Below are 26340 nucleotides of genomic sequence, written 5' to 3' on the forward strand. Positions count from 1 at the left end.
TATATTCTTTGTCTAGGCAAAACCCTAAACCTTTTTGAACTCAACTCTTCTCTTTTCTCTGCCTTCACACAATTAAAAGTTTCAAAAAATACAGATATAAACCGAAAACAAAAATACAAATTCACACAAACAGCTTAATGGAGTATCAAATGGACATTCCTACAGATTCCTTTTAACCATTCCCTCCCGAACTCTGAGAAGACTAGTTAAACCTCTCTTTAGCTCCTGATTCCCATCTCTGTATTCTCTCCAGCGGTCATCTGATGACCCCATTTCATACTCTACAGAGGAAACAAACTGCCTCATAAAGAAACACAGTCATCTTTATACCAACAAATCAACACACCAACCACAACGATCCTTTACTTATTAAGAATAAAGGAATGTCCATTGTCCTCATCAACTGGTAGATTGTCGTCTTATACTATAGATACCATAGTACTTGGCCCCTAAAGGATCCCCTCTCTCCAACATCACATCTCTCTCCTCATGGAGCTATTCCATCCATGTTGGTACCTGCTCTGATCTCTCTCACTTTAAAACATAAACATACAGATAAACAAAACCTGAACAACAAAAACAAACTTCAGCTGGTCCTCTGGTCAGTCCCTCTGCTGCAGGTCCATTTCTCTGTTACCCTTCAAAACTTCTCAAAAGAGTTCTCTCCACATGCTTTCTTCACAGTCTTACTTTTCATTCACTCCTCAACCTACTCCTATCTGGCCGTCTTCTGCCCCGACTATTCCCATGGAAACTGCTCTTTGTTAAAATCACCAACAAACAACCTCTTGCTGACTCAAACAGATATCTTTCTGATCTAATGTTTCTCAGCAGCATTTGCAGAATTAATTCCTATCCTAGGTTTCTATCTTCTCACTGAAAGCACCTTCTCTCTCACTGAGCACAATATATCAGTCCTCTCTGCTGGTTCCTCCATCTCCATTAAACTCGAAACTGTAAATCCTCAGGATTTGGTCTGAGCCCCTATCATTCTCCCTTGATGATCTCAACCATTTGTATGGTTTCCACTATCACCTCTATCCTGGTAATTCCCACATTTATATCTCCAGTGCAGACTCTCCTTTGAACTCAGCACTCCTGTATCCAACCTCCCACTACTCAACTCCTCTTGGATATTTCATATACTTAAAGACCCTCTTGACAGAAGTGAATGAAGAGAGTGAAAAAGTTGGCTTAAAACTCAACATTCAAAAAACTAAGATCATGGCATCTGGTCCCATCACTTCACGGAAAATAGATGGGGAAACAATGGAAACAGTGAGAGACTTTTCTCTTTGGGCTCCAATATCACTGCAGATGGTGAATACAGCCATGAAATTAAAAGATGCTTCCTCCTTGGAAGAAAAGCTATGACAAACATAGACAGCATAATAAAAATCAGAGACATTACTTTACCAACAAAGGTCCGTCTAGTCAAAGTTATCATTTTTCCAGTAGTTGTGTATGGATGTGAGAGTTGGACCATAAAGAAACTGAGCACTGAAGAATTGATGCTTTTGAACTGTGGTGTTGGATAAGACTCTTGAGAATCCCTTGGACAGCAAGGAGATCTAACCAGTCAATTCTAAAGGAGATCAGTCCTAAATATTCATTGGAAGGACTGATGCTGAAGCTGAAATTCCAAGACTTTGGCCACCTGATGCGAAGAACTGACTCATTGGAAAAGACCCTGATGCTGGGAAAGATTGAAGGCAGGAGGAGAAGGGGATGATAGAGGATGAAATGGTTGGATGGCATTACCAACTCGATGGACATGAGTTTGAGCAAGCTCCAGGAGTTGGTGATGGACAGGGAAGCCTGGCATGCTGCAGTCAAATGGGGTCACATAGAGATGAACATGACTGAGTGACTGAATTGATCTCAAATAGAACATGTCCCAAATGGAATTCTTGAATTTCCCTCTCACAAAGTGACATCACCATCCACACAATTATTAAATTCAGGAACTTTCTGGTTCTCCCTGACCCCTTCTCTTTCACTTCACTCTATTCAATCTATTCTTGAGTATTGTCCATTTAAATATATTTCAGTAATTCCATGTCAAGTCCATCCACTTTCCTCCATCTTCACTTCATCTTCTTCTTCATCTATTTACCATCCTTGCTCCCCTGAGAAGGCCTCTCTGGAGACCTGGTTTCCATGTGACCTTGTCCATCACATTCTTCATCAATCAGTCATTGGAGCATATGAAAATCTATATCACACATTCTGTCCTTGCTTAGTATCTTTAGTAATGAATGCTTACACTTAGAAAAAACTTAAAATTCCTTAATACAGCCCTCAGGCTCTTCAACTTGTGAACTCTGCCAGCCTCATAAACGTCATGGTGTGCCTCTTTCTCACTATTTCTCTAAGCAAAAACCACATTTGCTAGAACACACTATATTTTCCCAAACTTAAGGTCTCAATTTCTAGAATTTATTAAAACTTTTGGCCATTCCATTTTCTCATTTAATATCTCTTTAGTATCCAGAATATAACTTTCATTACTTCAGAATTAGACCCTGTCAACCTCTTAATTGGAGAAGGCAATGACACCCCACTACAGTACTCTTGTCTGGGAAATCCCATGGATGGAGGAGCCTGGTGGGCTATAGTCCATGGGGTCGCTAAGAGTCGGACATAACTGAGCGACTTCACTTTCACTTTTCACTTTCATGCATTGGAGAAGGAAATGGCAACCCACTACAGTGCACTTGCCTGGAGAATCCCAGGGACGGGGGAGCCTGGTGGGCTGCCGTCTATGGGGTCGCACAGAGTCAGACATGACTGAAGCGGCTTAGCAGCAGCAGCAGCAGCAACCTCTTAATTGCTGTATTGCTTGCAATGAGTATAGGTGCTTGGCCATTGTAGATTCACGGTAAGTATTTTTGAAGTTACTGAATGAACAGAAGTACTCTCCTTGCCCACATGCCCCTTTTACCCCAAATACAGCTACCATATTTTCTTTCACTCATCTTTACCTACTCTGAAAAGATAATTTTGTCATAGCCGTTTCCTATTTTCATCTTTGGGCATTGTTAGTAGCACCATAAGCAATTCTCAGTGTGCTTGTAACAATTCCAAATGCTACTTCAATGCACTGCTCCATAATTACTAATTATTCTGGGTCCTTGATTTACCAAAAGATTTATGTACCAAAAATGGAAAAGTAGGCATTACAATGAAATAAAACCTCACAAAGCATGACCTGTGTATTCAGCTATGGCAACAGAGAAAAAAACAAATGTAGTAAAATTCAGTTTCCAGTGGTGCTAAGAACACAAGGCTGGGGATTTGTGTCAGCAACAATTCCCTGACCACCCATTCACCTCTTGTCAGATGTTCTCAAGCATTATCACCTGCAAGTCCCCAGGCCAACCTGGGAAAGGACTGGCTCTCACCAGGAAGAGAGGGAAAGACAGGCAGCTACAGTGAGGAAACTGCTGTCCCCAGAGTGGGTTTCCATTTCAGGCCCCTGGTGCTGAGACTGCTGAGTCCTCTGTGTTCAGGCTAAGCCTTGCGAGTACAGACCATTGGGAAGAGCAACATTGTTGAGTCTCTTAATGAATACTGCACCACAGTATTTCAAGGCTCAATAATATCTGTGAATATTTACAGCCCCTTTTTATTTCCTCCCAGAAACTGTCTTCCCTGTGGATTCAGAAGCAGTATGACCCAGTGCCCTGAAAAAGGGTCCATGGATATTAGAACAACACGGATGCCTTCGGGGATCCATGAGTCCTATGTAATACAATTTATTTCAACAATAACCTTAACCCTTTTATTTAAGTATTGTTTAGTCGCTAAGTCATGCTTGATTCTTTGTGACCCCATGGACTACATGTAGCCTGTGCCAGGCTCCTCTGTTCATGGGATTCTCCAGGCAAAATACTGGAATGGGTTGCCATTTTCTTCTCCGTTCAGTTCAGTTCAGTTCAGTCGCTCAGTCGTGTCCGACTCTTTGCGACCCCATGAATCGCAGCACGCCAGGCCTCCCTGTCCATCACCATCTCCCGGAGTTCACTCAAACTCATGTCCATCAAGTCGGTGATGCCATCCAGCCATCTCATCCTCTGTCGTCCCCTTTTCCTCCTGCCCCCAATTCTCCATTATCTAAGTATATTTTGGATTATTATGATGATCTCTTTATAATAGTGCAGCCATGCAATTTTTGTGCTCATCTTTGTTTTTTTTTTTAATGTATAAAGCATTGTGCTAAGATATTATACCTTAAGGACTATTAACAAAGGAGAAAGAGGTGGAATTGCCTGATAAAGGATACGTTCAAGGCCAAATGAAATTTACAGCACATTTTTCAAAAGATGACTTAACAATGTTTCAAATACAGAAAGTAGGGGCAAATGAGCAGTCACACCATTGGTGGTATACATGTGCCAGATCCAAAGAACTCATGCCTTAGAATCCACGCTGTATAACATGCTGCCACTACAGATTTATTTCCAGCAGACAACCCTGGTCATGCTGAATCAATGTAATTAAAATTTGAACTTTATTGGCCTGTGGTTTTGTTTACACTTAACCAGTAAATTGGTTTGCCTTTGTGGATGTATAACAGCTACAGTTATTCGGAATATACATCTGATTTTAAGTTTCTATCCATTTAAGAACTATTGAATAGACATTTAAATCAAGGTCAATGTTTGTTTGCTGCCCTTTAAAAATCTCATATAAAAAGCATTTTGTTTAGAATTAGATCTATCTAAACTCAAACCCCAGCTCTGGCAGCCACTAGCACTGCAGTCTTCTAAGTATTTTTTTTTCTTTTTAATTAATGTTTTTAATTGAAGAATAATTGCTTTACTGAATTTTGCTGTTTTCTGTCAAACCTCGACATGAATCAGCCATAGGTATACATATATCCCCTCCCTTTTGAACCTCCCTCCTGTCTCCCTCCCCATCCTACCCCTTTAGGTTGATATAGAAACCCTGTTTGAGTTCCTGGGTCATAGAGCAAATTCCCGTTGGCTATCTATTTTACATATGGTAATGTAAGTTTCCATGTTACTCTTTCCATACATCTCACCCTCTCCTCCCCTCTCCCCATGTCCATAAGTCTATTCTCTATGTCTGTTTCTGCACTGTTTCCCTGTAAATAAATTCTTCAGTACCATTTTTCTAGATTCCGTATATCTAAGTTAGAATATGATATTTCTCTTTCTCTTTCTGACTTCACTCTATATAATAGTTTCTAGGTTCATCTACCTCATTACAACTGACTCAAATGTGTTCCTTCTTATGGCTGAGTAACATTCCATTCTGCATACATACCACACTTTTTTAACCATTTATCTGTCGATGGACATCTAGGTGGCTTCCATATTCTAACTATTGTAAAGTGCTGCAATGAACAATGGGATACATGTGTCTTTTTCAATTTTGGTTTCCTCAGGGTATATGCATAGGAGTGGGACTGCTGGGTCATATGAGCAATGCTGAGCATCTTTTCATGTGTTGGTTAACCATCTGTATGTCTTCTTTGGAGAAATGTCTGTTTAGGTCTTTTTCCCACATTTGATTGGGTTGTTTGTTTTCCTGGCATTAAGTTGCATGAGCTGCTTGTACATTTTGGAAATTAATCCTTTGTCAGTTGTTTCATTTGCTATTATTTTCTCCCATCCTGAGGTCTGTCTTTTCAGCTTACTTATAGTTTCCTTTGCTGGGCAAAAGCTTTTAAGTTTAATTAGGTCCCACTTGTTTACTTTTTTATTTCTGTCACTCTAGGGGTTGGGTCATAGAGGATCGTGCTTTGATTTATGTCATCAAGCATTCTGCCTATGTTTTCTTCTAAGAGTTTTATAGTTTCTGGCCGTACATTTAGATCTTTAATCCATTGTGAGTTTATCTTTGTGTATGGTGTTAAGAAGTGTTCTAATTTCATTCTTTTGCATGTAGCTGTCCAGTTTTCCCAGCACCATTTATTGAAGAGGCCGTCTTTGTCCCATTGTATATTCTTGCCTCCTTTGTCAAAAATAAGGTACCCATAGGTGCAGGGGTTTATTTCTGGGCTTTCTTTTTCTATTGGTCTATATTTCTGTTTTTGTGCCATTACCATACTGTCTTGATGACCATAGCTCTGTAGTATAATCTGAAGTCAGAAAGGTTGATTCTTCCAGTTCCATTCTTCTTTCTCAAGACTTCTTTGATTATTTGGGGTCTTTTGTGTTTCCTTATGAATTGTGAAATTTTTTGTTATAGTTCTGTGAAAAATGCCATTGGTAATTTGATAGGGATCACACTGAATCTGTAGATTGTGTTTGGTAGTATAGTCATTTTCACAGTATTGATTTTTCCTACCCAGGAACACGGAATATCTCTCCATCTGTTTATATCATCTTTGATTTCTTTCATAAGTGTCTTATAATTTTCTGTATATAGTTCTTTTGTCTCCATAGGTAAGTTTATTCCTAGATATTTAATTCTTTTTGTTGCAATGGTGAATGGGATTGATTCCTTAATTTCTCAGATTTTTCATTGTTAGTATACAAAAATGCAAGTGATTTCTGTGTACTGATTTTGTATTCTGCACTTTGCTAAATTCACTGATTAGCCTAGTAATTTTCTAATACTATCTTTAGGGTTTTCTAAGTATAATATCATGTCATTTGCAAACAGTGACAGCTTTACTTCTTTCTGATCTGGATTCCTTTTATTTCTTTTTCTTCTCTGATTGCTGTAGCTAGGACTTCTGCAACTATGCTGAATAATAGTGGTGAAAGTGGACACCCTTGTCTTGTTCCTGATCTTAGGGGGGATGCTTTCAGTTTTTCAACATTGAGAAAAATGTTTGCTGTAGGCTTATCATATATGGCTTTTACTATGTTGAGGTAGGTTCCTTCTATGCCCATTTTTTTTTTTTTGAAAAGTTTTAATCATAAATGGATGCTGAATTTTGTCAAAGGCTTTTTCTGCATCTATTGAGATGATCATGTGGTTTTTATCTTTCAATTTGTTAATATGGTATATCACATTGATTGATTTGTGTATATTGAAGAATCCTTGCATCCCTGGAATAAACTCAACTTGATCATGGTGTATGAGCTTTCTGATCTGCTACTGAATTCTGTTTACTAAAACTTTCTTGAGGATTTTTGCATCTATGTTCATCAGTGATATTGGCCTGTAGTTTTCTTTTTGTGTGTTGTCTTTGTCTGGTTTTGGTATCAGGGTGATGGTGGCCTCACAGAATTAGTTTGGACATGTTCCTTCCTCTGCAATTTTTTGAAATAGTTTTAGAAGGATAAGCAGTAGCTCTTCTATAAATGTTTGGCAGAATTCTCCTGTGAAGCCATCTGGTCCTGGGCTTTTTGTTTTTTGGTTTTTGCTCACAGCTTCAATTTCAGTGCTTGCAACTGGGTTGTTCATAATTTCTATTTCTTCCTGATTCTGTCTTGGAAGATTGAACTATCTAATAATCTGTCCATTTTTTCCAGGTTATCCATTTTGTTGCCATATAGTTGTTCATAATAACCTCTTATAATCCTTTGTATTTCTGCATTTTCTGATGTAACCTCTCCTTTTTCATTTCTAATTTTGTTGATTTGATGCTTGTCTCTTGTTCTTGATGAGTCTGGCTAAGGTTTTGTCAATTTTATCTATCTTCTCAAAGAACCAGCTTTTAGTTGTATTAATCTTTACTGTTGTTTCTTTCTTTTTCATTTATTTCTGCTTAGATCTTTATGATTTCTTTCCTTTTACTAATTTTGTGTTTTTTTGTTCTTCTCTATCCAGTTGTTTTAGGTGTAAAGTTAGGTTGTCTATTTGACGTTTTTCTTGTTTCTTGGGGTAGGACTGTATTGCTATAATCTTCCCTCTTAGAACTGCTTTTGCTGCATTCCATAGGTTTTGAGTTGTCATGTTTTCACTGTCATTTCTTTCTAGAAATCTTTTGATTTCCCTTTTGATTTCTTCAGTAACCTGTTGGCTATTTAGAAACATGTTGTTTAATCTCCATATGTTTGTGTTTCTTATAGTTTTTTTCTTGTAATTGATATCTAGTCTCATAGTGTTGTAGTCAGAGAAGACACTTGATATGATTCCAATTTTCTTAAATTTACTGAGTCTTGATTTGTGACCCAAGAGGTGGTCTATCCTGGAGAATGTTTCATGTTCACTTGAGAAGAAGGTGTATTCTTCTGCATTTGGATGGAATGCCCTGAAGATATCAATGAGATCCATCTCATCTAATGTATCATTTAAGACTTGTGTGTCCTTATTAATCTTCTGTTTTGATTATCTGTCCATTGGTATTACTGGGGTGTTAAAGCCTCCTACTATTTTTGTGTTACTGTCATTTTCTCCTTTTATGTCTGTTAGTGTTTTTCTTATGTATTGAGGTGCTCCTATGTTGGGTGCATAGATATTTACAATTGTTCTGTCTTCCTCTTGGATTGATCCCTTGATCATTATGCAGTGTCCTTCCTTATCTATTGTAATCTTTATTTTAAGGTCTGTTTTGTCTGATATGAGGATTGATATTCATTCCAGCTTTCTTTTGCTTCCCCTGTGCATAGAACATATTTTTCCATCCTCTCACTTTCAGTCTATATGTGTCTTGAGGTCTGAAGTGGGTTTCTTGTAGAGAGCATATATATGGGTTTTTTGTTTTTTTTGTTTTTTTTTTTTGTATCCATTCAGTTTGTGTCTTTTGGTTGGAGCATTTAATCCATTTACATATAAAATAATTATTAATATATATGTTCCTATTGCCATTTTCTTAATTGTTTGGGGTTGATTTTGTAGATCTTTTTTCTTCTCTTATATTTCTTAACTATATAAGTCCCTTTAACATTTGTTGTAAAGCTGGCTTGGTGGTACTGAATTCTCTTAACTTTTGCTTGTCTGAAAATCTTTTTACTTCTCCATCAATTTTGAATGAGATCCTTGCTGGGTTCAGTAATCTTGGTTGTAGATTTTTCCCTTTCAGTACTTTAAATATATCCTGCCATTCCCTTCTGACCTGCAGCATTTCTGCTGAAAGATCAGCTGTTAAGAATATGGGGTTTCCCCTGTATGTTATTTGTTGCTTCTCCCTTGCTGCTTTTAATATTCTTTCTTTATGTTTAGTCTTTGTTAGTTTGATTAGCATGTCTTGACATGTTTCTCCTTGGGTTTATCCTGTATGGGACTCTTTGGGCCTCTTGGACTTGATTGACTATTTCCTTTTCCAGGTTGGGGAAATTTTCAACTATAATCTTTTCAAAAAAAATTTTAAACCCTTTTTTTTCTCTTCTTCTTCTGTGACACCTAAAATTTGAATGTTGGCACACTTGATATTGTCCCAGAGGTGTCTGGGACTGTCTTCAGTTCTTGTCATTCTTTTTCACTTTATTCTGCTCTCCAGAAGTTATTTCCATCATTTTATCTTCCAGCTCACTAATTCATTCTTCAGCTTCATATAGTCTGCTACTGATTCCTTCTAGAGTATTTTTAATTTCTTTTTAATTTCAGTAATTGTGTTGTTTGTATGTTTATTTTTTAATTCTTCTAGGTCTTTGTTAATTGATTCTTGCATTTTCTCCATTTTGTTTTCAAGGTTGTTGATCATCTTTACTATCATTATACTGAATTCTTTTTCAGGTAGTTTGCCTGTTTCCTCTTCATTTACTTGGACTGCTGTGTTTCTAGTTTATTCCTTCATTGGTGTAGTATTTTTATGCCTTTTCATTATTTTTATTTTTTTTAACTTATTGTGTTTGAGGTCTCCTTCTCCCAGGCTTCAAGGTTGAATTCTTTCTTCCTTTTGGTTTCTGCTCTCCTAAGTTTGGTCCAGTGGTTTGTGTAAGCTTCATGTAGGGTAAGATTTGTACTGAGTTTTCGTTTGTTTTTTTGTTTTTCCTCTGATGGGCAAGGCTGAGTGAGGTAGTAATCCCGTGCTGAAGATAGGGTTTGTATTTTTGTTTTGTTTGTTGTTTAGATGAGGCTTCCTGCATAGGGTGCTACTGGTGATTGGGTGATGCCTGGTCTTGTATTCAAGCGGTTTCCTTTGTGTGAGTTCTCGCTATTTGATACTCCCTAGGATTAGGCTAGGATCTTGCAGTTGGTGCTCCCACTCTTAAGGCTCAGGGCTTGATCTCTGAAGCCAGTATCCTGTTTTCTTACCCTAAATTTCCTAAGGGCTTATTATAGGGAATGACTGCAGTCTGATAGCTACTAAATGGCAGGTATTCCAAAAAGTTTACTTTTTCAAAATCCCCTGCTAGTGTTGAAGCATCTCCTGCAGAGGCGTAGGTTGGCAGCAGCCTTCGGTGGGGACACGGGCACGGGAAGCAGCAGTGCTGGGAAATACATCTTGGATGTCACATAGAGCCTGCAGCCTCCAGGACTCGCACTGCAGTCCTAACAGAGCAATTTGCACATTCCCTCTGAACCACAGTTTCTCCAGAGTGATTGTATGCTTTACGAAAAGTGAGGTGTGCCAATCACCCAGCCCATGCCTGCTGAGAAATAAAGCTTGGTTTCCCTTGACTAGTTGCTCTCTAAAGCCAGCCTAAAAGCTGAACTCAGTATATACTCAACATTCACATGTTAATGACATGATATTAGTGTTAATGTTAACTCTTTACATTTTTTTTCAGTAAAGTATAATTTATTTCCAGATTGAAAATAATTGTTTACATTTTTATACCATAGTTAAGTATGAACTCAGAGTAACAATGGAGGCAAGTAATTAGGCATTATTAGTCCTATCTCATTGAAGTAGAAAATGAGTTTTAAAGTAGCTGATATATCAGGAGTTGGGGTTTGAAATATACACACCACTATGCACAAAATACACAATCAACAAGGACCTACTATAAAGCACAAGGAACTTTACTTAATATCCTACAATAACTTATAAAGGAAAAGAACCTGGAAAAGAATATATATGTATATATGTATAACTAAATCACTTTGATGTCTACATAAAACACAACATTGTAAATAAATTATACCTCAATAAATAAAAATAAAAACCCACAAAGCTAAGAGACTTACTGAGACCCACGCAGTGATACATCAATAATATAGTTTTCAGTCAGCTAGTTTAAGCCTTTTTACTCAAATGCCACCATTCTCTTCATTAGACTATGTCCAAATTATGATCAAAAGAGTCCTCTAAATTCTTTCAATGTAATATCACACTGTGGTTTGTTGATAGGTATGTAAAGGGGCCCAGCTATTTCATAAATAATGAACAACAAACAAAGTTGAAACGAGAAAGCTGGGCAGCCATGGCAGGGAACACTGGCTTTAAAGCAAGAACATTGATTACTGACCTCGACAATTCCATTTTCCTCTCTCCTTTCATCATTTTGCTCACAATTGCATCCTTTTGGATTTTAAAGTCTATTATGAATTCATACTGCAAAGAGGTTGTATAATGGCTTAGAAATTATATTAGGTGAGAGAAAAATTATTTTTTCTAATGACCCAAGATAATATGAGGGATAAGTGTGTTAAGCTTTCACCATGAAAACACAGGTACAGCTGAATTTCCACTGAAACTGGGGAACTGCTCACTCTTGTCTTTTTACCCAAGACGGACTATGAGGACAAAAGACCAAGACTGGCAAACACTATTGTCAGAGAAATTCCAGGGTCCAAGCAGACATAAAAGTTCCCTGTTAGGTGTACACCAGATCCTTCTCAATGCTCATATCAAAAGGGGGTCAAGCCAGCACGAGTAACAGATGCATGGCTCCAAGAGCACAAAGGTAAGTGAAGCAGGGACAGAAGGGCAGGGCAAAGATTAGAGGACTACAGAGCTTTGATACACAATGCCACATTTGCACACACACACTTTATTCATATAATTCAGTTCCTTCAAAAGGAATACAAAGATGAATCAGAAGATGTTTTTCAACTCATACAAATAAGAAGGAAAAAATTAAAACAACCTAATAGTCCACAAATAGTGGACTGTTTTCATTACTTCTATCCTCATGATAGGATATCGGGCAACCATTCCCTTGATGTTTACAAAGAATTCTAAGAACATAGAGAAATGCCTTTGATGTGATGCCTAGTGGTTTTGAAAAGGTGTAAATATTTGCACAGTGATGTCAACTGTTGTTTTTTTTTTTTTTTTTAAAGGGGGTAAACAGAAAAAAAGCTGGAAGGAAATACATGAAAATATGTGTTATAATTTTAGGTTGGTGGGATTAGAAGGAAATTCTTTCTGATGCATATTTTATCTGTATTTTCCATTATATTTGAAGTAATCATGTTACTTCAATATCAGTAAAAATACTACCTTTCACAACTTTTACAGAACTACTAACATTTGTGGCATCCACTGAAACAGAGCTGAGCCCCTCTCTGATGCAGACTTTGTATCATTTGGAGCCAAAGAAAGGTGTATGCCAATGGAATTAGGTCAGTGAACTCTGTAGGTTCAGAGGTGATCCCAGACTACCTTAGAGAATTCCTATCCTCCAATTTCATGCCTTTTAGAGGATTTTCCTCTGTTATCCCCTGCATGGGGACTCAATAAAGCCAAACATGCTATATTATTGCATCTTTTTGTTTTATACAATAAAAACTGACCCAGTTAGCAATGATGATGTTGGAGATTTTTAAGAGATCTTGGTACAGATCTTCCCCAGAATGCTGGATTTTCCCCTATCTAGAAAATCATCCAGCAGTGGTAATTGTTTCTTTATGGGTTTTTAAAATAAAACTAAGGCAGAGTGGGCTTCCCTTGTGGTGCTAGTGTTAAAGAACCCACCCGCCACTGCAAGAGATATGAGAGACCCGGATTAAATCGCTGGTAAGGGAAGATCCACTGGAGGAGGGCATGACAACATACTCCTTTATTCTTGCTGGAGAATCCCATGGACAGAGGAGCCTGGTGGACTACAGTCCATAGGGTCACAAAGAGTTAGACATGACCGAAATGACAACTTAGCATGCATGCAAAGGCAGAGTAAATATGTGCTTTAAAAAACAAACAAACCTGAGGTTTCCAGAGCATGCACCCTTCCCTGTAAACTTAAGGCCTTCCATTCACCTCTGATGTCATCCTTTTCCCATCAGTTCTCACCCTACTCCTCCTCACCTCCTTGATCCTTTAACCCTTTCTCATCCTCTGTGTTACTCAAAATGGTTGTTTTGAACAAGTCTTTTTACAGTCCACAAGAAGTTTATTCCAGAGTGTGATTTCTTCACAGATAAAATTTTGCTGCAAAAACCATAATGCAAACAGAGAAGCGAACAAAAAAGTCATCTAAAATGAGCAGCATACTTAGTGATTTCATTGATTTACATGCGGAAGTAAACTCCTTTCCCTGTCATAGACCAGGGAAAAACATCTGCAGAACAGTATTAGTTCACACACCACACTTTGAGTTACATTGCTCTACCCCTTCCCACTGGCCTGCAAATTTCATTTCAGTAACAAATTCATGGGATAAAGTGAAACAGGCTAACAGATCAAGGAGAGTTAGGGAGGGACTAGAGTTTTCAGGGGACAATTGTGTTAGAAAGTGACATATGAGTTGGTAAGAAGCAACCAGACAAGCAAAGATCTGGAAAAAGAATTTCCAGGTAGAGAAAACAGTTGGTACAAATATCCTCAGGTGGAATATGAAAGTTAAATAAAAATATACATGCACCCCAATGTTCACTGCAGCACTATTTACAATAGCCAAGACATGGAAGCAACCTAAATGTCCATCAACAGAGGAATAGATAAAGAAATGCAGTATATATACAGGGTGGAATATTACTCAGCCATAAAAAAGAACAAAATAATGCCATTTGCACAGACATGGATGGACCTAGCAGTTATCTTACTTAGAAATAAAACAGATAGAGGAACACAAATATTATAGGATATCACTCACATGAAGACTACAGTTAAAAAAAATTATATAAATGAGCTTACTTACAAAATAGACATAGATTTTAAAAACAAACAAACTTACCAAAGTGGAGGCATGCAGGTAGGATGATAAATTAGGAAACTGGGATTAATATATATACACTACTATATAAAACATAGACGATCAACAAGGACTTTGTTGTTGTTGTTCAGTTGCTAAGTCATGTCCAGCTCTTTGCAACTCCACAGACTGCAGCATGCCAGGCTTCCCTGTCCCTCACTATCTCCTGAAGTTTGCTCAAACTCACGTCCATTGAGTCAGTGATGCCATCCAACCATCTCATCCTCTGTCTTCCCCTTCTCCTCCTGCCCTCAGTCTTTCCCAGCATCAGGGTCTTTTCCAATGAGTCAGCTCTTCACATCAGGTGGCCAAAGTCTTGGAACTTCAGTTTCACTACCAGTCCTAATGAATATTCAGGATTAATTTCCTTTAGGATTGACTGGTTTGATCTCCTTGCAGTCCAAGTGACTCTCTAGAGTCTTCTCCAGCAGCACAGTTTGAAAGCAACAATTCTTCGGCACTCAGTTTTCTTTATGGTCCAACTCTCACATCCATACGTGACCACAGGAAAAACCATAGCTTTCACTAGACAGATCTTTGTGGGCAAAGTAATGTCTCTGCTTTTGAATATTCTCTCTAGGTTGGTCACAACTTTCCTTCAAAGGAGTAAGCGTCTTTTAATTTTATGGCTGCAATCACCATCTGCAGTGATTTTGGAGCCCCAAAAAATAAAGTATGACACTGTTTCCACTGTTTCCCTATCTATTTCCCATGAAGTGATGGGACTTGATGCCATGATCTTCGTTTTCTGAATGTTGAGCTTTAAGCACACTTTTTCACTCTCCTCTTTCACCTTCATCAAGAGGCTTTTTAGTTCCTCTTCACTTTCTGCCATAAGGGTGGTGTCATCTGCATATCTGAGGTGATTGATATTTCTCCTGGCAATCTTGATTCCAGCTTGTGCTTCCTCCAGCCCAGCGTTTCTCATGATGTACTCTGCATAGAAGTTAAATAAGCAGGGTGACAATATACAGCCTTGACGTACTCCTTTTCCTATTTGGAACCAGTCTGTTGTTCCATGTCCAGTTCTAACTTTGCTTCCTGACCTGCATATAGGTTTCTCAAGAGGCAGGTCAGGTGGTCTGGTATTCCTATCTCTTTCAGAATAGTTTAAGCCAATAAGTTTATTTTTTTAATATAAATTTATTTATTTTAATTGGAGGTTAATTACTTTACAATATTGTATTGGTTTTGCCATACATCAACATGAATCTGCCATGGGTATACACGTGTTCCCTATCCTGAACCCCCTTCCCTCCTCCCTCCCCGTACCATCCCTCTGGGTCATCCCAGTGCACCAGCCCCAAGCATCCAGTATCATGCATCGAACCTGGACTGGCGATTCATTTCATATATGGTATTATACCTGGTTCAATGCCCTTCTCCCAAATCATCCCACCCTCACCCTCTCCCACAGAGTCCAAAAGACTGTTCTATACATTTGTGTCTTTTTTGCTGTCTCGCATACAGGGTTGTCATCACCATCTTTCTAAATTCCATATATATGCGTTAGTATACTGTATATTGTCACCCTGTTTATTTAACTTATATGCAGAGTACATCATGAGAAATGCTGGACTGGAAGAAACACAAGCTGGAATCAAGACTGCCGGAAGAAATATCAATCACCTCAGATATGCAGATGACACCACCCTTATGGCAGAAAGTGAAGAGGAACTAAAAAGCCTCTTGATGAAGGTGAAAGAGGAGAGTGAAAAAGTGGGCTTAAAGCTCAACATTCAGGAAATGAAGATCATGGCATCCAGTCCCATCACTTCATGGGAAATAGATGGGGAAACAGTGGAAACAGTGTCAGACTTTATTTTTCTGGGCTCCAAAATCACTACAGATGGTGACTACAGCCATGAAATTAAAAGACGCTTACTCCTTGGAAGGAAAGTTATGACCAACCTAGATAGCATATTCAAAAGCAGAGACGTTACTTTGCCAACAAAGGTTCATCTAGTCAAGGGTATGGTTTTTCCTGTGGTCATGTATGGATGTGAGAGTTGGACTGTGAAGAAGGCTGAGCACTGAAGAATTGATGCTTTTGAACTGTGGTGTTGGAGAAGACTCTTGAGAGTCCCTTGGACTGCAAGGAGATCCAACCAGTCCATTCTAAAGGAGATCAGCCTTGGGATTTCTTTGGAAGGAATGATGCTAAAGCTGAAACTCCAGTACTTTGGCTACCTCATGCGAAGAGTTGACTTATTGGAAAAGACTCTGATGCTGGGAGGGATTGGGGGCAAGAGGAGAAGGGGGCGACAGAGGATGAGATGGCTGGATGGCATCACTGACTCAATGGACATGAGTCTGAGTGAACTCCGGGAGTTGGTGATGGACAGGGAGGCCTGGTGTGCTGCGATTCATGGGGTGGCAAAGAGTTGGACATGACTGAGCAACTGATCTGATCTGATCTGATCTGATACTGTATTGGTGTTTTTCTTTCTGGCTTACTTCACTCTGTATAATAGGCTCCAGTTTCATCCACCTCATTACCTGTGGCGGATTCATTTTGATATTTGGAAAAACTAATACAATTATGTAAAGTTTAAAAATAAGATAAAATTTTAAAAAAAGGAAAAAATAAAAATAAAAAGAACTGATTCAAATGTATTCTTTTTAATGGCTGAGTAATACTCCATTGTGTATATATACCACAGATTTCTTATCCATTCATCTGCTGATGGGCATCTAGGCTACTTCCATGTCCTGGCTATTATAAATAGTGCTGTGATGAACATTAGGGTACACATGTCTCTTTCAATTCTGGTTTCTTTGGTGTGTATGCCCAGCAGTGGGATTGCTGGGTCATAAGGCAGTTCTATTTCCAGCTTTTTAAGGAATCTCCACACTGTTCTCCATAGTGGCTTTACTAGTTTGCATTCCCACCAACAGTGTAAGAGGGTTCCCTTTTCTCCACACCCTCTCCACAATTTATTGCTTGTAGACTTTTGGATCACAGCCATTCTGACTGGCGTGAAATGGTACCTCACTGTGGTTTTGATTTGCATTTCTCTGATAATGAGTGATGTTGAACATCTTTTCATACGTTTGTTAGCCATCTATATGTCTTCTTTGGAGAAATGTCTGTTTAGTTCTTTGGCCCATTTTTTGATTGGTTCCTTTATTTTTCTGGAATTGAGCTGCAGGAGTTGCCTGTATATTTTTGAGATTAATTCTTTGTCAGTTGCTTCATTTGCTATTATTTTTTCCCATTCTGAAGGCTGTCTTTTTACCTTGCTTATAGTTTCCTTTGTTGTGCAGAAGCTTTTAATTTTAATTAGGTCCCATTTGTTTATTTTTGCTTTTATTTCCAATATTCTGGGAGGTGGGTCATAGAGGATCCTGCTGTGATTTATGTCACAGAGTGTTTTGCCTATGTTCTCCTCTAGCAGTTTTATAGTTTCTGATCTTACATTTAGATCTTTAATCCATTTTGTATGTATTTTTGTGTATGGTGTTAGAAAATGTTCTAGTTTCATTCTTTTACAAGTGGTTGACCAGTTTTCCCAGCACCACTTGTTAAAGAGATTGTCTTTAATCCATTGTATATTCTTGCTTCCTTTGTCAAAGATAATAATAATAATAAGCTTAAAATAATTAACTGTATAGTACTCTATCTGTACCTAATATAGACATATATAGGTACACAATTTTAACACATTCTTACTGCTATAAAGGATGTGTGCTTAGTCAGTCATGTCCAACTCTTTGTGATCCCATGGACTGTAGCCCACCAGGCTCCTCTTTCCATGGGGATTCTCCAGGCAAGAATATTGGAGTGTGTTACCATTTCCTCCTCCAAAAGGCCATTAGGGAAGAGGAATATGGGGAGAATGAAAAGGAGTAAGGCTTTCTCCAAAATCATCTGAAATAAGCATAGAGTCCTCTTGGCTCCAGCTTGAAAATCTTCTGGTGGAAGGGGTATGAGACACAGATTTAGCTCTTACCTTCAAGGCCCTCCATGTCTACATCCTTCTGTCTTCTTTTTTGATTTGGGCTGTGGTTCACTAGTCCTGGTTGGCTTAGGAGGGGCTTCTGCTTCCATGCCTGCTTTCTCTTTCTGGGCAAGTCAGATCTGTGGCAGGAGTTTTCTGCATTTCTTCCCAGAGTAATGTTGGCACATGCACTGGACGCCCACTACTTGAGGTAGTGCCGTGTAATCAGTCCTTTGTCTATCACACCTCCGACCACCCGATGTTTCAGTTGCCACTCCCAGTTCAACACTTGACATTGCTTGAACAGCTTCTTCAGCTCTGTTCACGGCCAGCTGATCTTTCCACCTGCAGCACCCAAAGATGCAGTATGGTTGTGTAGTGTAGGATGTGCTGCTGCTGCTGCTGTCACTTCAGTCATGTCCGACTCTGTGGGACTCCATAGACAGCAGTCCACCAGGCTCCCCCATCCCTGGGATTCTCCAGGCAAGAACACTGGAGTGGGTTGCCATTTCCTTCTCCAATGCATGAAGGTGAAAAGAGAAAGTGAAGTCGCTCAGTCGTGTCCAACTCTTAGCTACCCCATGGACTGCAGCCTACCAGGCTCCTCTGCCCATGGGATTTTCCAGGCAAGAGTACTGGAGTGGATTGCCATTACCTTCTCCAAGTGTAGGATGTGGAGTACTACAAATGATAAAATACACCATAGTCTTTATTACAAACCCTATATAGCCAGTTGAGTTTCACAGAATACTTTTGTTGATTTTCTCTGAATTCCTGAATCCATACCCAACCTGTTATTGCAACTGATGAAGAAGTCAAGTTGTAAAAAATGTTGGTTCATATTCTTATTTAATGAGTAAGATAAAACAGCAAAGACGTATTTCAAAACTTCATTCATTTTATGCTGAGAGATGTTCTTCCTTATTTGGAAAATAATTTTTAAATCCAAGAAGACTATTTCCTCTATTTTTTGCACTATTCACAAGGTAACTACTACATAAATGAAAAGCTATTGCATTTGCTCTATTATTAACACTTCCTTCATCACCGTGTTTAGTCTAGCTCAGGAATCAATAAACATATTCTGTGAACAGTCAGATATTTTAGGATTTGAATGCCGTATATATCTGTATCAGATATTCTCCTCTGTGTGTGTGGTGTGTTTTTGTTTGTTTGTTTGTTTGTTTAGTTTGTTTGTTGTTATAACCTCATAAAAATGTAAAAAGCATGCCTAGCTCTGTAGCCATGTAAAACCAGTCCTGGGCTGGTTTTGTTTCATGGTTTTGTTCTATGGTTTGTCAAATCCTGATCTAGACAATCAATAAAACAATAAATCAAATACACTTTGATTTATATCATTTGCCAATTTCTGTGCTGTAACTACTTACAGTATGGCCAATTTCAAGTTACTGACATGACGGCAGTACATGTGGAGTCAGGAAGAAATGTACAGTAGAATATCACTTGTCTTAGCCTGCTCAAACTGTTGTAACAAAATGCCACAGACTGGGTGATGTGAACAATAGAAACTTATTTTTTCACATTTTCAGAATCTGAGAAGTCAAAGACCAAGGTGCCAGCTGACTTGGTTTTTGGTGAGAGTTTTCGTGGTTTGCAAGCAGCCCCCTTCTCTCCGTGACCTCATGGGGCAGAAAGAGAGAGTGCTAGGTCTCTGCTGTCTCTTCGTTTAAGGACACTAATCTTACCCTATCAGGACCCCACCCTGATGACCTCATTAAACCTTAATTATGTCCTTACCTATCTCCAAATGCAGCCACACTGGGGTGCAGGCTTCAGTGTATGAACTTGAGGACACATTTCAGTCCAAAGAACCATTACACAGCAATTCTATCACACAGATGGAAGATCATAGGCAACAATAGTAAAATGTAGAAAAATAATTAGGAAATGATGACTTTTCAGTATTCGTTACCTTTGTTTTAATATAGTTTACTTAATTGTACATTTGCATCATTTAACATGGGCTATGTTAAACTGGCTGTCGGGATGCCTGAGAAGTTCATGACATGTTCTCACAAGCCATTACGAGCAGATTCCAACCAGTCCCAGCACACCACTGGCAAAGCAAGTTAGTTCCAGAGCTGGTTCTAGAATCCGCATTTTTGTTTAATCCAGTGTTCTTTCTTTGCCCTTCAGCAAGTCGCCAAGACAACCTTGTCAGTACGTGTACTGCCTAAGTAAGAATGCTGAAGAGACAATATTTAAAATCATAATAGAAGTTATCTAAATGTAAAAATATAGATTCATATATTAACACATCCCTATCAAGATTAAAAAGAAATTTATGACAAGACAGTTTGCAGTAGGAAAACTGAAAAAAATGAACAAAAACAAAACTCTTGAAATAGAACAAAGGAAAAGACTACCTACAATGGAATGGCTGTTAAAAGGAGCACAGAATCTCACAACAGCAAGAAAAATCAGAATATGAAATGTTACATTTAAAGGTTTGAGAGATCACTGTCAACAGGAATTGCTAGCTAAAATACACTATTATATTCTCAAAAAAAAAAAAAAAGGAAATGCAATCAAACTATTGTGCCAAATAGGTGTTTTTTGTTTTTTTTTTAATTTCCTCAAGCTTTAAAAGGTATGGAGACTAATAGATTTTAATCCCATATCCTATAAATCCATGACTTACTCATTATGCACAGAATTCCTGTACTAATTGACTCTTCGCTTTCTTGACTATCCAGAACATTCTTGACAATATTTTGATTAAGTATTAAAGAAGAATTATGGGACTTCCCTGGTGGTTCAGTGGTTAAAAATCCACCTGCCAATGCATGGGACACAAGTTCAATTCCTGATCCAGAAAGATAGATCCCATATGCCTCAGGGAAACTAAATCCACATGTGACAACTACTGAAGTCTGTGCCTCAAGCAGTGCTCCACAATAAGAGAAGCCACCTGAATGAAAAGCCCACATATGCAACTAGAGATTTGTTGTTGTTCACTCGCTAAGTCATGTCCAACTCTGTGACCCCATGAACTGCACCACGCCAGGCTTCCCCGTCTTTCTCTGTCTCCCTGAGTTTGCTCCAACACATGTCCATTGAGTCAGTGATGCCATCCAATCATCTCATCCTCTGTTGCCCCCTTCTTCTCTTGCCCTCAGTCTTTCCCAGCATCAGGATCTTTTTCAATGAATAGTGCCAGCTAATACAGAAAGCCCACACACAGCAATGATGACCCAGCACAACCAAAAATGAAGAAATAAATAAAGGTATTATAAACCAATATTTTCCCAAATACCTATGTATTCCAATCAATAAAGGACACATTATAAAACAATTGGGGGCTTCTCTTGTGGCTCAGATGCCAAAGAATCTACCTGCAATGCAGGAGGTTCCATCCCTGGGTTAGGAAGAGCCCCTGGAGAAGGGAATTGCAACCCATTCCAGTATTCTTACCTGGAGAATTACATGAACAGAGGAGCCTGATGGGCTATAGTCCATTGTATCACAAAGAATCAGACATGACTGAGTGACTAACACACACTATAAGACAATACACCCAAAAAACGTAGTTGTATATCAGAATTTGGGAGGGATGGATCCCAAGAATCTCTATTTTTAACAAATGCTGATGGTGCCTCCAATATAACTAGGCCAGTATCTGCTGTCAGACAACATTTGAGAACTCTTAGTATGAATGAAAAAAATTACTCTAAAAATCATGCAGTTCAGCAAGCTCAATATTTCCTATTCCTTTTCTGGGGGTCCTTTCCAATCTTATTTCTATCAAACTTTATACTAATATTTTGTTTCAGTCCTATGGACAATATGAACAAAATGTAATTTCACTAGTTTTCTCATAAAAGTTAGTAAGCCAAAACTGTAAGCATATGCTATTTCTCCAAACTGTTTCCAAACTTTCCTCTCTGTTTCCTTTGCAAATTCTTGAATTTTTTTTATCTCCTTTATCAAATTTGCTTTCAGGAAAGGATTAGATAAGTTTATTCACACTAACACAGAAACAGCAATATGGGGGCAACCTCAGTTTCACTCTCTCAAATGCTAAATTCCATCTCATCAACAAATCCTATCAACATCATGATGTATCTATCCAAGAAGCCAACCACTTCTTGGACTTTTTCCACTAGAACTCTAATGAGGCCACCAGCCTCTTGTGCACAACTTTTATAATAGCATCATAATGGATTTTCTTGGTTTTGCCTTTGTCTGCCATCACTCTCTTCTCAATATACACCTCAGAATGACATTTGGAAGCTATAAATAAGCGTGTCATTCTTCTGCTGGAAACTCTTCAACGGCTTCCTGTCTTACTCAGAGTGAAATCCAAAGTCCTTACTTACAGTGGTCTACAAGGATCCCACACGATCCCCTCTACCACATGTTCCATCTATTACTACAGAACAACACCTTCTCTGACCAACCCATGTAAAACAGCACACACATGCTGTATCCCCCCATCATTTCTTCCTGCTCTACTACATTTCTTTTTCAGAGCACTTGTTATCTGACACATTACATGTATTACTGTCAGTCTCCCCCACAAGAAAATAAGCACCATGAGAGCAGCGATTTGTACTCCTTGATTTTGTTCCCTATAGTTTCCCAGTACCTGCCAGAGTGTCTGGTATGTGCTGCTGCTGCTGCTGCTGCTAAGTTGCTTCAGTTGTGCCTGACTCTGTGTGACCCTATAGACAGCAGCCCACCAAGCTTCTCTGTCCCTGGGATTCTCCAGGCAGAAATACTGGAGTGGGCTGCCATTTCCTTCTCCAATGCATGCATGCTAAGTCGCTTCAGGCGTGTCTGACTCTGTGTGACCCTGTGGACAGCAACCCACCAGGCTCCTCTGTCCACCAGATTCTCTAGGCAAGAATAGTAGAGTGGGCTGCCATTTCCTTCTCCCAGGTATGTGCAGTAGTCATTAAATAATTGTTGAATATAAATGATTGAACAAGAGGTAGTTTTTGTCACCTTTTAACAGGCATTTCTCTCCACCAACTGCCTGCTGGTTCTCCATCGACCCCAGATGGCCACCCTTCAGCACACTGGATTCCTCTCAGTCATGCTGGCTTCAGAATTTGTGGGGCCCAGTGCAAAATGAAAACACGGGGCCCCATGTCCAACATTACTACTAAGAATTTCAAGATGGCAAGAGCAGAGCATTAAATCAAAGGTGACGTCTTCCTAAAGGCAGGATGCTGTGTTTGCTAATCCAAGAAGCCAGCCTCCTTTCAGTTCCCTGTATCTACCACACTTGCCCTTCTCCTGGCCCTGCAGGCTGCCTGACCCACCTTCCCCTTCTCCCTAATGTAGAGGTCCCAGCCTGTCCCTCAGTGAGGTATTTTGAACTCCCTGGGTTAGATTAGACCCTCTTGCATTTCCATTGTGTATTACCTCTTTCATAACACCTTCACATTGTTGATATACCGTGTTGATTTTGGTCTTCTCTGCTGGCAGGTAATGTAGCTCCTGATGTATTATGTAACTGCATTCCTACCACAGGACCTAGAACCCAGTAGGTACCAATAATCCCTTGTTAAACTGACTAAAATGAGGAACAACTTGCTAGTTCTGGGATTTTAGATACTAGAAAGTGAGGTTTGCAAGGTATCTTGATCATCAGGGAACTCCCAGGCCATGTTAAAATTGGCTATGGTTGGAAGAGACTAGGACTCAAGCAGTCTATTGGGCACTTCTGCCTCAGGCCTAGGAAGGTGTGAACACAGGACAGAGTAAGTCATCAAAACTAATACAGCTTTGGGCAACCTTTGCAGTGACGCATGTAACAAGAAGACAAATAAGATGTTAAATTTAGGAAAATGAAAGCCTGAGAAGAAGACATATAAAAATCAACAGTATCCCCAAGTCATGTTGAACCTGGGACTGCCCTGGTGGCATCTTGATTAATACACAGGTGGGAGCCACAAGAGGCAGCCAGGCAGCAAGAGCTCCTTGGCAGTGATGGTGTCATGATTTAGTAAAGAGTGTCAAGGGGAAAGGCCCGCATAAAATTAACACAGGTGTCCCAACCAAAGCCCAATACATTGGGGTACCAAGCATGGTTTGAATTATAGACAAGAAACAAAGGTGAACTCCAGCCCCGGGAATTAGAGATACTCTTTGGCACTTAGAGAGTAACCATAACACTGAGAAAATAGGTGAAAACTAGGTATTCCATTTCAGAAACCTGACGCTAGAACATCAAGACCAATTCCAGATCCCAGCCACCAGCTGGTGCACACATGTTCAGACTACAGACTGAAGTCCTCAGGGTCCTCACCAATACAAACAAGCAGAAGGCAGAGCTAAAGCAAGTGGGCCTTCCAGGCTCCCACCCAGGTAAGTCCCAGAAAATTCATCTCATCAAGTAGATTCCAATCATTCTAAGTTTCCAACACCGCAATGTAACAGACACTTACTTAAATATCTCAATACTCATTCCCAATTCCTTCCTTGTCTATCTTCTACTAAAGAGTTTGAAAAAGGTGAAACAATCACTTTTCCAATATCCTTTGCAGCCAGGGGTGGCTGTGTGATACAATACTTCCCAGTGAGACAGAAGAGCTCGACTCTGAAGGCTTCAGGGAAAGTCTTTTCTATCCCCATTAAAGGCACAGACCTAGTTGCCACTTTTGCCTTCTTTCTACTTTGAACAGGAATGTGATGTCTGGAGCATGGAAGTCATCTTGCAACCATGAGGCAAGCATGAGGATTAAAACAAAACATGCTAAGGATGCAAGGAAGGAAAATAAGAGAGCCTAGATCCCTGACAGCATCATAGAACCAGCATGCTGACATCCTGCTATGTGAGAAAGAAAATTTAAAACACCTTATTAAACAACAAAAAAGCCACCTATGTAGCTTACCAGTTTTCTCTTGTCCATGGAACTCTCCAGGCAAGAATACTTGAGTGGGTAGCCAGGCATTCCCTTCTCCAGGGTATCAGCCCAACCCAGGAATCAAATTTGGATCTCCTGCATTGCAGGCAGATTCTTTACCATGTGAACCACCAGGGAAGCCCCCAAACATTCACTTACACCATCAATTCTGCAGTTACAGAAATCAATATATGCAACATTAGAGTATGTCTAAAATAGCATACAATGGGTAAGAGTCAGGCACTGGAGTCTGAATTCAAACTGAGTCTCACTCCGTATTAGTATGTGATCTTGAGCAAGTTTCTCAACCCCTCAATCCCTCTCACTCCCTAGGGTTTTTTCCCTAGGTTTTCAATGGAAAATAGAAATTATAATGGAACATCCATTACAGAGTGGGTGAAGGGTTAAAAAGAAAAACTAATAAGCTTTTAGAACAGTACCTAGAATATGTTAAGTGTTCAGTGTATACTGGTAATTACTATGATAGTGCTGAGAGAATAAAATTAAGATTCATGAAAAAAGACATCACTGCCAGCCCTTCCCTGTTTTTATTAGCCAGAGAGTAGTCCTACATTCTTTCCAATACAAACTACCCATAGCCTTCTCTTTTTGTATTACATAATCATTTTTTCTGTGTTAGCATCTAATTCATATATGCATTTCAAAATGGAGAGCGATGGAACATACATTGACTACTTAACACCAAGAGACTCTTCAAACCAAGATCATCTTTCCCAAAACAATCAAAACAACAGTGTCTACAACCTACTGCCTTGATGACTCAACCTCATTATTATCTTCCAGATTTCTTGGACAGTTGAAATAAGATAATGTAACCTTCACAGCATGGATTCATGGCTCACAAATTGATAATCCTATGAGCCTTGATGCAGCTGGCAGAATAGGATGCTTGCAGCTTGCTCAAAATCAAGGTATGTTAAACCCTAACAATAAACAAGTTAACAGTATTCACTTGCCAATACAAAATATCATGTTTCATCTATTTTATTCATGAACTTAACAGTCCTTTAAAAAGACCTAGTTACTTTTCTATTCTGTTATTTAACTACCAACAAATATCACTCCCCACACCAAGTATGAAAGGCTTCCAGTGTCTGTCTTCCACTACAAAAAATTAGTCAGAGGAACTGGAGACACTTCCATTTTCAGCAGTAAGGAAGAGTAAATGTCCTGATAACTGCCTATTTCATAACAATGAATAATGTCAGATAAAATATAACAAACCCATTTCATCAAATAAATATCTGAGCTTGCAAGAATAGAACACAATTTGCAGGCAGCAAAAGGAAGAGGGAGCTAAAAATCATAGATATGAGAGATTGATGACCAAATAACCATCAGGTTTTACTGTTCAGGCAAGAAGAATTAAGATTTTCACAAGATTAGAAACAAAATCCTTAAATAAAGATTGCAATCTTAAAGGATCATACATGAATTGGGGAAAGCATGGGCTAAAAATTCATCTGCCCAGCAGAAAAGGAAGACAGATCAGGAATGCACCTCTCTTGTATGTATAAAAATATACTCTGAATTTGTTTAACCACAGGCCTATCCTGA

The 26340-nt window shown here is 39.0% G+C and overlaps 1 protein-coding gene and 1 pseudogene across 2 annotated transcripts in view; both read right to left on the reverse strand.

Annotated features, from left to right (window-relative positions):
* The window catches only part of NELL1 (neural EGFL like 1), a 1057189-nt gene that overhangs the window by 639228 nt on the left and 391621 nt on the right, over positions 1-26340 (reverse strand). The gene's annotated exons all lie outside the window — the stretch shown is intronic.
* On the reverse strand, positions 16983-25972 carry LOC139180664 (uncharacterized protein C11orf98-like; annotated as a pseudogene).

This window comes from Bos indicus, chromosome 29 (genome assembly GCF_029378745.1).
Source record: "Bos indicus isolate NIAB-ARS_2022 breed Sahiwal x Tharparkar chromosome 29, NIAB-ARS_B.indTharparkar_mat_pri_1.0, whole genome shotgun sequence".
NCBI lineage: Eukaryota > Metazoa > Chordata > Mammalia > Artiodactyla > Bovidae > Bos > Bos indicus.